At 43.8% G+C, this 15,562-nt stretch overlaps 1 long non-coding RNA gene across 1 annotated transcript; it reads right to left on the bottom strand.

Moving 5' to 3' along the window:
• Positions 1–2,042: 2,042 nt before the first annotated feature.
• Positions 2,043–15,231, bottom strand: LOC146656448 (uncharacterized). Its single transcript, XR_014914235.1, has 2 exons — positions 14,888–15,231; positions 2,043–3,998 (listed from the first exon to the last, which is right to left on the bottom strand). It is a non-coding gene; the product is annotated as an uncharacterized LOC146656448 (long non-coding RNA).
• Between the last annotated feature and the right edge of the window lie 331 nt (positions 15,232–15,562).

Genomic DNA, 15,562 nt, shown 5'->3' with positions numbered 1-15,562 from the left:
TTGTCGCCGATGTGTTTGCTGCAGTAGGAGCGGAAGATGGCCAGCTTTTCCTTATAATCCGCTGGAAGTTGCTGCGCTACCGTAGTCCTGTTCCGGATGGAAAAATGGCACCGTTTCATAAAACGAAAGCACCAAGACGGACCTCCTCGGAAATGTTCAATGTTCATCTCTTCAGCTAGTGAAACTGCTTTTAGCCGAATGGTGACCGTCGAAACGCTTCTCCCGCTCGTTCTTTGCTCGATGATCCACCGCTCGAGTCTTTCCTCCAACTCGGGCCACCTCGCCTTATGTCCGCGGAAACTCAGCTGCGTTTTCTTGACCTGCCGGAGCTCGTTTTCTAGCTTCCTCCATTTGCGAACCATTGATTCGTTAATCTTAAATTCTCTCGCGGCTGCTCGATTTCCATGTTCCTCCGCATAGCTGATGGCCTTCAGTTTAAACTGTGCTTCATAAGCGTGTCTCTTTGCCATTTTCAGGGTTGTTAAAACAACGATGTTCCACATAATGCACATACCTGTCCTTTTATACAGGTATGTGCGATTGTCCCGGTATATACGATCAACGCCCACACTTCACCCTTTAGCGTTCTCATGGTGTTCTCTACTACGTCCTCCTTACAACACACAGGGCGCACTGCGCTATAGGGCGCGCCGTACTTTTTGAAGAAAATCTAAGGCTTTTAAGTGCGCCTTATGGTCGTGAAAATACGGTAATTATAATAAAGGTCAATCAAATGGACCAATATGGCAAGGCCATGATGATCCACTTGGTAAAATAAATCCGCTTGGCAGCTTTCTTGGCCTTAAGACAACAATTCTGATGGCTAAAGATCCAAACGGGACACAAAAAAAAAAAAGAAAAAAAAAAAAAAGAGAGTGCATCAAGAGATTTAGCATGGTGGTTAGTCTGCCAAGTAATTCTGGGAAGACTTTTTGATTTCTTTTATTTTTATTTTTTTGGTTACAAAATTGTAGGTCGCTGACAGAAGTCTGCTATTTTTCTTTTCTGTTTTTGTATTACTACTAAAAGGTTTTCTTCAGTCACACTTGTAAATGGCTCTAAGTGGGTGTATTATGTTCCGTTATCTTTTATTTTTGTTGCTGTTATGGTATCTCCAAAAGTTGATTCTGTTCATCTGGACGTACCGTTTTGTGGGAGAAACGTTTTCGTCACTCATCCAGGTGACTTCTTCAGTCTCAGCTGACTGCAGGTTTCCCCAAATCTTATAAACAGTAAAGGAAGGAACAATGGACTGGGAGGTCAGTTCCTTAATCATAATTATGCAAATTCTCATGACCAGAATTTGCATAATTTACTGTCTATAAGATTTGGGGAAACCTGCAGTCAGCTGAGACTGAAGAAGGATGACTGACAAAACGTTTCTCCCACAAAACGCTACGTCCTTTTGGAGATACCATTGCATATGTTAAGAAGCTGTGTTTTGTGAACCAAACAACAAATGAGATTAGCCCCAAACTTGTCGAGCAGCTGTGTATAAGGAATCTCTGTATATGATACATGCAGCAGCATTACACCAGCTGACTCCACTGCAAAGCTTGTTCACGCTCCCTGGATCCTGTTGGTAGGTTATGACATATTTTACCCTGTGTGCTCGATCACAATGACTGGACTGTAACTGTTACCACATCTTTTCAATTTTTCACACTAAACAAAATAATAATGTACCCACCACACAAATACTGAGGGATGTGTAATGCAATTATAACACAGGCACACTCATGAAATCTCCAGTATCTCCAGTTGTGAAGAGAAAGTTGCTAGAAGGCAAAGAAACTCAAACTCAAGATATCTTTTTCATGCATACATGGACGATCCCCCCTCATCGCCCGATCCATCCTGCAGCAATGTGTGCAGGACAGATGTGACAGAGAGGAAAGACCGCCCAGGGCTTTCAGAGCTTTCTTTCTTTATACTTAAGCAAGTTTTCAAGGAGGTAGGAGTGGCATGTTCAGAATATAAAACATTTCCATAAAAGGAGAGACTGTTCGCTTGTCAGCTGAAACAGGAGATAACTTGGTATGTATAGAAATTCAGACATTCCCATAAAAGGAGAGAGAGAGAGAGAGAGAGAGCGACAGCTTGTCTGTTAAAACAGGAGGAAGTGTCGTATGTCACCGCATTCCTCTACACATATGGCTTCAATCTCTTTTCCTGTGTTGGTTCCAATTCACAAGCTCTTCTTCCTTTAAATGAAGCTACAAATAAACATAACACAAACTAAAAAATCTTATATCACCATTCCCTCCTGTTGTAGCGAATTTAAAGAATATACATCAATGTATTTCAGACACAGACCCTACATTGTGAGTGCTTTCGGTCTGGTTGTCATAAAATGTATATCATTCAAACATAATCATTCATCACATTAGTTTCATACTCATCGTCTTCTCCTTCTTCCTCGTCTGGCACAGTGACATATGCAACAAGGGATTAGGATATCATTCTTTATACCATTCCTCTTACACAGGGGATAATGCATGTAGTAAAGATACAAAACATGATAAGTATTTGTCATGATCCTGGGTCCTTTTGACCCAGCGTTTTGTGTTTTCTCTTCGCGATTTTGGTTCTGTTCTCTAATTGGTGTTTACCCTGTTCCCCCCCGTGTGTTCCTGTTTTATTGTGAAGGTCTGCGTCTTATGTGAGTGTTTTCAGTTTGCCTCCCTGGTCTCGTCATGTTAATCACTCCCAGCTGTGTCTCCCACCTGTGTGTAATCTCCCTGTGTTCTGAGTGTATTTAAGTTGTATTTTCTGTCTCAGTAATGGCTGGTTCGTCTGTGTTGTTTCCCCTCGGTCTCCCTGCGTCTTCCCGTATGTATTTCTCCGGACCTCCCTGCATCCTCGTTTCTGGTTTGTCTTATTAGTTTACCCAGTTTAGGTTTCCAGTTTCATGTTTTGTCGCCACCGTTGTTTGTACTTACCCACCTCTGTGAATAAACACTCACCTGCACCAGAGCTGCCGCCTTTTGGTCCCTTTCTACAATTCCACACGGCTTGCCCCGGCAATCCGTGACAGTATTAGGCCAATAAACATCAAAACCTTAAACATCAATGTTCTCCATGAGCCGCTCATAAACCAATTCCACCAATTTACTTTGTGAATTTGCCCAATCGGTTACCTGTGCCTGTTGAACATTTCTAAGTAATTGTAGAGCATTTGTCATATTATCAGAATGCACATTGTCTGAAATATATGTACAACAAGCTGTATCGAACAAAACACACAGTCCGCTCTTTTCTGCCAAGATCATGTCCAGGGCAACTCGGTGTTGCATAACAGTTATTTTTATGGCATCAATTTCCTGATTTTGCTCTTTGTTGATGGTGGTCGATGCATTTAAAAACAGCCCAAAACGATAATCCAATAGTCAGGGGGTCGCTGTGGTTTAGGACAATTCCTGAATATTGATGACCTAGATTGGCAAAGCTTGCTGCGCATGTCACTTGAGTCATGTTCATAGGTCTGCCATATAATGTAGCATGCTGTGTTGTAGTAGGCATGTGTGAGCATATATAACAATCTTTTCCTTCTGTGCGATTATATATGTATCTATATCAGGCGTTGTTCATCCAGGGATGGATGTGGTCCTGTCTCACTTTGACCAGGTGTGAGTTGTCATATGTCCATGTCCTTCTATGCAAGTTGGCTTCTTGATCCTTTAAGTGCATCAGGGTCCATGCTATAAGCAGCAGGGCCAAGGTGGTAAACAGAATAATCTTCATGATGACCAGACACACCGATTTACTCTGGTGAGTAGACTACAGGCGAGAAGTAGAAGGCGGGATATACCCAATCAGCCCTCCCTTCACCAAAGAGTCGGGGTGGTGGTGTCTTTTAGGTTGTGCTGTCACTCACTTCCACTTTTTTGCAATGGCTCTGGTGGATCCAAAAGGGCCTCTCAGCAATTTTGCAAACTGTTGGCGTCGTTAGGAGTACTTGGCATGGACCTTATCGCCTGGGTTTAATCTGCAAGAGACTTGAGAAGCGTCGCACAGCAGTTCAAAACAATATCCCTATTTTCTACTAAAGTTGTCTCTCTAACAGATTTATCTATTAGTTCACTTGCATCAATTCATGCATCTTTTCACTGAGGTCTGATTCAAACTGTCTTCCAAAAACAATTTCACATGTAACAATTTATACAGTATATGTGTGTTTTCTATTTTTATTTACCTCTTTGTTGTGATCTGGTGGACATCTCATGCACATGCAGGCAGGCCTGACGCAACAGAGTCTAATTTGCACGAGTCTAAATTTCACCAGGAATGTTAATGAGCGTTGTTTTTCTCCAAATGCCTGTGTTATCACAGCTTTCATATAACCTGCTCCTCTATCTACATGTAAGTAGAAAGGCTTATCATAGTCAGGCAGTGCTAAAACTGTATCTGTCTGTAATGCCTATTTTTAAATAACTGAATGCTTCTTTTTTTTCCTTCTCTATAGATGCAACATTACATTTTCACTTAAGGCATTTTTAGACAATTTCTAGTTTTTCAAAGAATTCACACATCTCACACATCTTACATACTTCAAACTTTGAAGTTAGAGTTTTTATATATATATATATATATATATATATAGCAGCTGCTAGTTAACGAGAGACACCCGGAATGGCTAACTGAAGGCCGGACGGTCCTGATCCCCAAGGACCCCAAGAAGGGACCGGTCCCCTCCAACTACCGACCAATAACCTGCCTCAGTACTACATGGAAGCTCCTGTCAGGCATCATATCGGCTAAGATGAACAGGCACATGGGTCAATACATGAGCGGGACACAGAAAGGAATTGGCAAGAATACCAGAGGTGCAAAACACCAGCTACTGGTAGACAGAACAATCAGCCGAGACTGCAAGACCAGACTGACCAACCTGTGCACTGCCTGGATTGATTACAAGAAGGCCTATGACTCAATGCCCCACAGCTGGATACTGGAATGCCTAGAATTGTACAAGATCAATGGGACCCTAAGAGCCTTCATCAGGAACTCAATGGGGATGTGGCGTACAACACTAGAGGCCAACTCCAAGCCCATAGCACAAGTCACCATCAAGTGCGGGATCTACCAAGGAGATGCTCTGTCCCCACTGCTGTTCTGCATAGGCCTGAACCCCCTCAGTGAGATCATTAACAAGACTGGCTACGGATACCGACTATGGAACGGAGCAGTTGTCAGCCACCTCCTGTACATGGATGACATCAAGCTGTATGCCAAGAGTGAACGAGACATCGATTCACTGATCCACACTACCAGGCTATACAGCAATGACATTGGAATGTCGTTCGGACTGGAGAAGTGTAGTCGGATGGTAACAAAGAGAGGGAAGGTAGTCAGAACTGAGGGGATTGAACTACCAGAAGGCAACATTGCAGACATAGAGGACAGTTACAAGTACCTGGGGATCCCGCAGGCAAATGGGAACCATGAAGAGGCCGCTAGAAAGGCTGCAACCACCAAGTACCTGCAGAGGGTCAGGCAAGTCCTGAGGAGTCAGCTGAATGGTAAGAACAAGATCCGGGCCATCAACACATACGCCCTGCCCGTGATCAGGTACCCTGCTGGGGTAATAGGCTGGCCAAAGGAGGAGATAGAAGCCACTGACATAAAGACAAGAAAGCTCCTGACCATGCATGGAGGGTTTCACCCCAAGTCCAGCACCCTGAGGCTGTACGCTAAGCGGAAGGAAGGGGGCCGGGGACTGGTGAGTGTCAGCACCACAGTCCAGGATGAGACAAGGAACATCCAAGAATACATTGGGAAGATGGCCCCAACTGACCGAGTGCTCAGTGAATACCTCAGGCAGCAGAAACCCAAGAAAGAGGAGGGAGACGAGGAACCATCATGGAAGGACAGGCCCCTGCACGGTATGTACCACCGGCAGATAGAGGAGGTGGCTGATATCCAGAAATCCTACCAGTGGCTGGACAAAGCTGGACTGAAAGACAGCACAGAGGCACTAATCATGGCAGCACAAGAACAAGCTCTGAGCACAAGATCCATAGAGGCTGGGGTCTATCACACCAGGCAAGACCCCAGGTGCAGGCTGTGTAAAGATGCCCCAGAGACAATCCAGCACATAACAGCAGGGTGCAAGATGCTAGCAGGCAAGGCATACATGGAACGCCATAACCAAGTGGCCGGCATAGTGTACAGGAACATCTGTGCCGAGTATAACCTGGAAGTCCCGAGGTCAAAATGGGAGATGCCCCCAAGGGTGGTGGAGAATGACCGAGCTAAGATCCTGTGGGACTTCCAGATACAGACGGACAAAATGGTGGTGGCTAACCAACCGGACATAGTGGTGGTAGACAAACAGAAGAAGACGGCCGTAGTGATCGATGTAGCGGTTCCGAATGACAGCAATATCAGGAAGAAGGAACACGAGAAGCTGGAGAAATACCAAGGGCTCAGAGAAGAGCTCGAGAGGATGTGGAGGGTGAAGGTAACGGTGGTCCCCGTGGTAATCGGAGCACTAGGTGCGGTGACTCCCAAGCTAGGCGAGTGGCTCCAGCAGATCCCGGGAACAACATCGGAGATCTCTGTCCAGAAGAGCGCAGTCCTGGGAACAGCTAAGATACTGCGCAGGACCCTCAAGCTCCCAGGCCTCTGGTAGAGGACCCGAGCTTGAAGGATAAACCGCCCGCAGGGGCGTGCTGGGTGTTTTATATATATATATGTGTATATGTGTGTATATGTGTATATATATATATATATGTGCGTATATGTGTATATGTGTATATATATATATATATGTGTGTATATGTGTGTATAAAAAAAAAAAAAAAACACCCAGCACGCCCCTGCGGGCGGTTTATCCTTCAAGCTCGGGTCCTCTACCAGAGGCCTGGGAGCTTGAGGGTCCTGCGCAGTATCTTAGCTGTTCCCAGGACTGCGCTCTTCTGGACAGAGATCTCCGATGTTGTTCCTGGGATCTGCTGGAGCCACTCGCCTAGCTTGGGAGTCACCGCACCTAGTGCTCCGATTACCACGGGGACCACCGTTACCTTCACCCTCCACATCCTCTCGAGCTCTTCTCTGAGCCCTTGGTATTTCTCCAGCTTCTCGTGTTCCTTCTTCCTGATATTGCTGTCATTCGGAACCGCTACATCGATCACTACGGCCATCTTCTTCTGTTTGTCTACCACCACTATGTCCGGTTGGTTAGCCACCACCATTTTGTCCGTCTGTATCTGGAAGTCCCACAGGATCTTAGCTCGGTCATTCTCCACCACCCTTGGGGGCATCTCCCATTTTGACCTTGGGACTTCCAGGTTATACTCGGCACAGATGTTCCTGTACACTATGCCGGCCACTTGGTTATGGCGTTCCATGTATGCCTTGCCTGCTAGCATCTTGCACCCTGCTGTTATGTGCTGGATTGTCTCTGGGGCATCTTTACACAGCCTGCACCTGGGGTCTTGCCTGGTGTGATAGACCCCAGCCTCTATGGATCTTGTGCTCAGAGCTTGTTCTTGTGCTGCCATGATTAGTGCCTCTGTGCTGTCTTTCAGTCCAGCTTTGTCCAGCCACTGGTAGGATTTCTGGATATCAGCCACCTCCTCTATCTGCCGGTGGTACATACCGTGCAGGGGCCTGTCCTTCCATGATGGTTCCTCGTCTCCCTCCTCTTTCTTGGGTTTCTGCTGCCTGAGGTATTCACTGAGCACTCGGTCAGTTGGGGCCATCTTCCTAATGTATTCTTGGATGTTCGTTGTCTCATCCTGGACTGTGGTGCTGACACTCACCAGTCCCCGGCCCCCTTCCTTCCGCTTAGCGTACAGCCTCAGGGTGCTGGATTTGGGGTGAAACCCTCCATGCATGGTAAGGAGCTTTCTTGTCTTTATGTCAGTGGCTTCTATCTCCTCCTTTGGCCAGCCTATTACCCCAGCAGGGTACCTGATCACGGGCAGGGCGTACGTGTTGATGGCCCGGATCTTGTTCTTACCATTCAGCTGACTCCTCAGGACTTGCCTGACCCTCTGCAGGTACTTGGTGGTTGCAGCTTTTCTAGCGGCCTCTTCATGGTTCCCATTCGCCTGTGGGATCCCCAAGTACTTGTAACTGTCCTCTATGTCTGCAATGTTGCCTTCTGGTAGTTCAATCCCCTCAGTTCTGACTACCTTCCCTCTCTTTGTTACCATCCGACTACACTTCTCCAGTCCGAACGACATTCCAATGTCATTGCTGTATAGCCTGGTAGTGTGGATCAGTGAATCGATGTCTCGTTCACTCTTGGCATACAGCTTGATGTCATCCATGTACAGGAGGTGGCTGACAACTGCTCCGTTCTGTAGTCGGTATCCGTAGCCAGTCTTGTTAATGATCTCACTGAGGGGGTTCAGGCCTATGCAGAACAGCAGTGGGGACAGAGCATCTCCTTGGTAGATCCCGCACTTGATGGTGACTTGTGCTATGGACTTGGAGTTGGCCTCTAGTGTTGTACGCCACATCCCCATTGAGTTCCTGATGAAGGCTCTTAGGGTCCCATTGATCTTGTACAATTCTAGGCATTCCAGTATCCAGCTGTGGGGCATTGAGTCATAGGCCTTCTTGTAATCAATCCAGGCAGTGCACAGGTTGGTCAGTCTGGTCTTGCAGTCTCGGCTGATTGTTCTGTCTACCAGTAGCTGGTGTTTTGCGCCTCTGGTATTCTTGCCAATTCCTTTCTGTGTCCCGCTCATGTATTGACCCATGTGCCTGTTCATCTTAGCCGATATGATGCCTGACAGGAGCTTCCATGTAGTACTGAGGCAGGTTATTGGTCGGTAGTTGGAGGGGACCGGTCCCTTCTTGGGGTCCTTGGGGATCAGGACCGTCCGGCCTTCAGTTAGCCATTCCGGGTGTCTCTCGTTAACTAGCAGCTGGTTCATTTGTGCTGCCAGACGCTCGTGGAGTGCAGTCAGCTTCTTCAGCCAGTAGGCGTGAACCATGTCGGGCCCTGGTGCTGTCCAACTCTTCATACTGGAGACCCTTTCTTGGATATCTGCCACTGTGATGGTTACTGGACCCTGTTCAGGGAGGTCGCTGTGGTCAGCCCTCAGATCCTCTAGCCACTGAGCATTGCCGTTATGGGTTGCATCCTTCTCCCATATGCTCTTCCAGTATTGCTCCGTCTCCAGCCTTGGTGGTGCTGTTCTCTTATTGTTCCCTTGCCACTGAGAGTACACCTTTGCTGGTTCTGTGGAGAACAGCTGGTTTATTCTCCTGCCTTCTATCTCTCTGGTGTACCTCCTCAAGCGGCTGGCCAAGGCTGTGAGTCTTTGCTTGGCAGTTTCCAAGGCCTCAGGTATGGACAGCTTGCTGTATTTCTTAGGCACCTTATTTGTCGCACCTTTCTGCAACTCCGTTAGTTGGCTAACCTCCCTCCGTGCTACTTTGATCTTGCCCTCTAGCCTCCTTCTCCATGGAGGGTACTGCCCCTTGTCGCTGTTCAACTTGTAGCCAAGCATCTCACTGATCACTGTTGCCGTATTGTAGATCAGCTTGTTAGTGTCGGTAATATATATATATATATATATATATATATATATATATATATATATATATATATATATATATGTGTATATGTGTGTATATATATATATATGTGTATATGTGTGTATATATATATATATGTGTATATGTGTGTATATATATATATATGTGTATATATATATATATGTGTATATATATATGTGTATATATATATATGTGTGTATATATATATGTGTGTGTATATGTATATATATATATGTGTGTATATATATATGTGTGTGTATATATATATATATATATGTGTGTATATATATATATATATATGTGTGTATATATATATGTGTGTGTATATATATATATGTGTGTATATATATATATATATATATGTGTGTATATATATATATGTGTGTATATATATATATATGTGTGTATATATATATATATATGTATACATATATATATATATATGTATATATGTATATATGTATATATATATAAGATAAGATAACCTTTATTAGTCCCACACGTGGGAAATTTGTTTTGTCACAGCAGGAAGTGGACAGTGCAAAAGTTATGAGGCAAAAATTAGAATACAATAAGAATAAATACAGTACACAACTGTACAGAATAGAATAAAATAAAATACTATATACAGTAGAATAAAATAAAATAAATATACAATAAGATAAAAATAGAATACAAATACAAATACTATATACAACTGAGTAAAAATACAACGATGACAGAAAGGATTATTGCACTTAGTGTTATTGCACATGTATGGATGTGTGTGCTTGATCAGTTAAAGTCTTTATTATGGAGTCTGACAGCAGTGGGGAGGAAAGACCTGCGAAATCTCTCCGTCCCACACCGTGGGTGCCGCAGTCTCCCACTGAAGGAGCTGCTCAGTGCTGTCACAGTTTGCTGCATGGGGTGGGAGATGTTGTCCATCAGGGATGACAGCTTAGCCGCCGTTCTCCTGTCACTCACCACCTCCACTGGGTCCAGAGGGCATCCTAGAACAGAGCTGGCCCTTCGGATCACCCTGTTCAGTCTCTTCCTGTCCCCAGCAGAGATGCTGCCGCCCCAGCAGACCACGCCATAAAAGATAGCAGAAGCCACAACAGAGTCATAGAATTTCTTCAGGAGTGGGCCCTCCACTCCAAACGACCTGAGTCTCCGCAGCAGGTACAGCCTGCTCTGCCCTTTCCTGTAGAGGGCGTCTGAGTTATGAGTCCAGTCCAGTCTATTGTTCAGATGAACACCAAGGTACCTGTAGCTGTCCACAGCCTCAATGTCCATACCTTGGATGTTCAGTGGTTGCAGTGGAGAATGCTTGTGCCTGCGGAAGTCTACCACCAGTTCCTTGGTTTTACTGGCGTTGATCTGGAGGTAGTTCAGCTGGCACCAGTCCACAAAGTCTTGGGTCAGACCTCTGTACTCCTTGTCGTCCCCATCAGTGATGAGGCCGACTATTGCAGAGTCATCAGAGAACTTCTGCAGGAAGCACTGGGTGGAATTGTGGGAGAAGTCTGCAGTGTAGATGGTGAAGAGGAACGGAGCCAGAACCGTTCCCTGTGGGGCCCCCGTACTGCAGACGACCCTGTCCGACACACAGCCCTGAGTCCTCACATACTGTGGTCGGTCGGTGAGGTAGTCCAGGATCCAGGTAGTGAGGTGATGGGCCACTCCAGAGTTCACCAGCTTGTCCTTTAGAACCGAGGGAAGAATGGTGTTGAAGGCACTGGAGAAATCAAAGAACATGATTCTCACAGTGCTTCCAGCGGTCTCCAGGTGAGCGAGGGAACGATGTAGGAGGTGAATGACGGCATCATCCGCTCCAATGCCAGGCTGGTAGGCAAACTGAAGTGGGTCCAGTGATGAGCTTATTAGGCGCCGAATATGTTTTTAAACTTTGAATTGCTCACAGTTCTAAAACTGGGCATTTGTAAATCATATGCCTAATCACTATGTGTCACTGATCCACAAGTATGGTCACAAATTTGTTTCCAAACCAACAAAATAAAATAATCAAACAAAACAGAAAACATACATGAGTCAGGACACAAAAAGAAAAATGCTGCTACTGAAACAGAGCAGAAGTGTGACGGAAAACTGAGCTCACAGACAGCTGCATGTGTTGGCTTTTATGCAGCTTCTGCTCTAAAAACAAATAAATAAAAAGAAAAGAAAATGTGTAACATGCTCATCAACTTAGCGGTGTCCACATATTTAATTCAGCTTCTCAATCCTGTAGCTTTAGCTATTATCTACAGGGTTTGGCTTATTAGTTGTTATTATAGATGTGCTCTATATCTCAGTAATATTTTATCTAGGTTAAATGACAGGTTTTCAAGCAGGTCAAGTGCCTCTATGCACCTAATTGGTTTAGATATTTCCTTTATTTTCTTCATCTCATATGTCATTATACTGACTTTGAGCAAACCTTAAGCTTGATGCAGACTACTTCATATCAATCGTCCATCTCACATCATAACTGACTAGGATACTTCTTATTATTATCATCTTTTTCTTTCTATATAATAACAATAGTATATTACAATATTTTATTAGTGCATATCACTATACTACTACTGAGCCAATTTAATAGTTAGGATCATCTTACTCAGCAAACAGATAATTTAGAATTCATCCAAGCTGTACAAATTTGCTTTTTCTCTGAACAGGTTTGTGCCTACTTTTAGACTGGTCTTCTGTTTGTCTCATCTCAGATCCAACCTTCAGTCACATTCATTCTCTCTGTTGCATGGCGAACCAAGTAGTTTATTATTATATATTTTATATTTTATTTTGTATCCATCAAGGGCTTCGGGTGATCTGCAGTTTCACCCTTTCCCAAGCTGGAGACATTTACCTTTTCACACACTTTCCTTGGCTGAACAATGACACAGCCTTAATGTACCTTATGCATCTTTCTATTTTATTTAAAAGATTTTCGTGTGAATTATTTCCTTTTATTTATTATATACATTCTGGGCATGAACGTCATGCCAGCTATGTTTCATTGTTAATATCAGTTTACAGGTTGTTATCCTTCCTATTATTAGTTTCAATACGTTAAAAATAAGTTCTAATGTAATTTTGTCTTTGTTTATTTTATTTTTGTACTTCTTATATTTATATCTATTTGTTGGGGTCTGTTTCCAACCTTTTTAAACTACTTTAAACTACTTTGATCTCTAGTTTTCACTTAATAAGGGTTTTGTCAGTCACTGCACTGTAGTGTGACCTGATGCTGATTTTACTATTAATATATCTTCTGAGAATTGTACTTCCTGTGGTTTTTTTGTTCAAAACGGTTTTACATACCCCTGTATCACGTAACATCTGCACTGGTTTGCCATTGACATATACTGTCAGCGTAGGTTTGCCTTTTACTTCAGACACTAATTGATAGACATTAAATACTTCTGCGTCACTTTTGTCATTTTCATTTGGCTTTTTCTCATTTAGTCATTCTTTTGAATATTGCCGTTTGTCCGTTTTATGTCTGCAATCTCTGGCGAAATGCCCTTCCTTGCCACAATTCCAGCACGTATTATCTCTTTCTTCACTTCTTTCGCGTAAGTCTGTCTGTCCTACATATCTCTGGCCCTTTCCTCTAAATCCTCCTCTTCCTCTGCCTTTCCTCTCCTCTGTCCCTGTCTGTTACCTTCTAAATCCTCCTGAAAATGCAATAAACTCTGTTTCTGGATCTAATGTGAAAGTACCTGTGCTTGCAGTTTTTTTCATATATTACACGGAGAGCGTGCTCGGCATGTTGCAATGCGTCGGCTAGTGGTCATTCATTGTGACCTAGTGTTTGCCAACATGGGATTTCACTGCAGGTAGCAGGCCATTCAGGAATGCATTTTTTAGCTGCTGTTGGTAAGGACCGTCAGGACCTTCATTATAATCCATTCCTGAATGTTGCCTAAAAACCGGACGCAGGCGATCTAAAAAATCGGACGCTGTTTCATTTTCTTTTTGTTTCACTTCACCAATTTTGCCTCTTTTTGTGACCACGGCCGGAACACGAATATATTTGGGTTATTATCACGTTGTGCCTCTCCACCTTCTTTACCTTCCCCTGTAGGTTGGCCGTATCTGGGGTTTGGAACTGCTATCATGGGAAAAATGCCGGGAGGACCAGATAGATTGACATCACCTCCCATATCTCGTTCGTAGCGATCTTTTCCTATTTTTTCCTGTGGATTTTCACCTAGTGCCATTTTATCTAACATGTTTTGTGCCTCTGCATAAGGACCAGGTTGAAATCTAAACGGATCACATGATAGTTTAAGGGGGGGTCGCAGCAGCGGGAGTGTGGGTTGGCCGTGCAGCAGCGGAAGTGGGGGTTGGCTTCACAGCAGCAGGAGTGGGGGTTGGCTACTTCTGCCTTTTTCATTTTTCCTTTCTTGTTTCTTTTTTTTTTCCCTCACATTGTCTATCTGCCTCTCGCTTCCATACTTGGAAATATTTAATTCTTACGTGCGTTTTCCTTTTTTCTTTAAATCTTTTGTTTCTCCTACTTGTTTCAGTAATGCTCCTTTAAGTTGTGATAGTGCAGATGGGCTACATTTTCCTTCCCAGGTGGAACATTTGATCTTTTAAGGATTTCTCCATCTTTGCACACTAATTTGTCCGGCGCCTGGACATTTTTTCCTCTAACCACTGTTCGTCAACGGTAAACTTAGTGGGCTGATTACCCATTAAAACAGAACTGCAGAGCCTTCTTGTGTGCGAGCCCCACAAGCAACAGAGATGTGCAAACACAACAACACAAACGAGCAAAATACAAGAATGGCCAACCTGAAACTAATAAATATATGTACAATATATAATAGTGTATGCATTTCTGGATGTGTATACTAAATATTTTCCTACGTGTGTGTGTGTGTGTGTGTGTGTATACACATTTTTACAAATTAAATAGTAAAAAAAAAAAAAAAAAAAAAAATAATAAAATATATAAAATATACAGAGTTTATTAGACTTAGGAGTGGTTACTGACTACGCCCTTCTACTCCACTCTATTTGGTGGAGCGGTGTCAGTTTTATGAGGCGGAACTCAACTGTTCTCTTTTGTCACCAGTACTTCAGCTACTGACAGGAAATAAAATGACAATAACAATGAGAGTGATTCAGCAGCGTATTGTGCTGTTCAAATCAATTCACTCTCAACACACAGAAAACACAAACATTTACACAGAAATTTACACAGTCGCGCAGACCTTTTCAGCGACCTAAAAATTCCCAATTTAAAATCCTTTCGGCGGATTGGTCCATAAGCTTTTATTTTGAAAATCCGTGCAGTGGATTAGACTAATTACATCCTTTCGGATAAGACCTAGGTTCGTTTTACGCGAGTGTAAGTCAGTGGTTTCTTTACCTTCCCAAGATTCTCTGGCTATGTTGAAAGTCAGCCACTGGATCCCAGCGTCGTGGACCACTTAATGACACTGGCCAGAACCCGAATTTCACGTCTCTGGACTTTCACTCCGAAGAGGCTGTCGACAGACTTCAGTGCAAGATCTCCACGATGCCAGAATACAGCGGCCGATGCTTCCTATCCGGCTCTGAGGACCAAGAAAATGTGAAGAGAAAGTTGCTAGAAGGCAAAGAAACTCAAACTCAAGATATCTTTTTCATGCATACATGGACGATCCCCCCTCATCGCCCGATCCATCCTGCAGCAATGTGTGCAGGACAGATGTGACAGAGAGGAAAGACCGCCCAGGGCTTTCAGAGCTTTCTTTCTTTATACTTAAGCAAGTTTTCAAGGAAGTAGGAGTGGCATGTTCAGAATATAAAACATTTCCATAAAAGGAGAGACTGTTCGCTTGTCAGCTGAAACAAGAGATAACTTGGTATGTATAGAAATTCAGACATTCCCATAAAAGGAGAGAGAGAGAGAGAGAGAGAGAGCGACAGCTTGTCTGTTAAAACAGGAGGAAGTGTCGTATGTCACCGCATTCCTCTACACATATGGCTTCAATCTCTCTTCCTGTGTTGGTTCCAATTCACAAGCTCTTCTTCCTTTAAATGAAGCTACAAATAAACATAA

This window comes from Rhamphochromis longiceps, linkage group LG13 (genome assembly GCF_057381845.1).
Source record: "Rhamphochromis longiceps isolate RC_006_pf linkage group LG13, R_longiceps_female_GT1.1, whole genome shotgun sequence".
In the NCBI taxonomy this organism is placed as follows: Eukaryota; Metazoa; Chordata; class Actinopteri; order Cichliformes; family Cichlidae; genus Rhamphochromis; species Rhamphochromis longiceps.
This window is presented reverse-complemented; position numbering and strand designations above follow the sequence as displayed.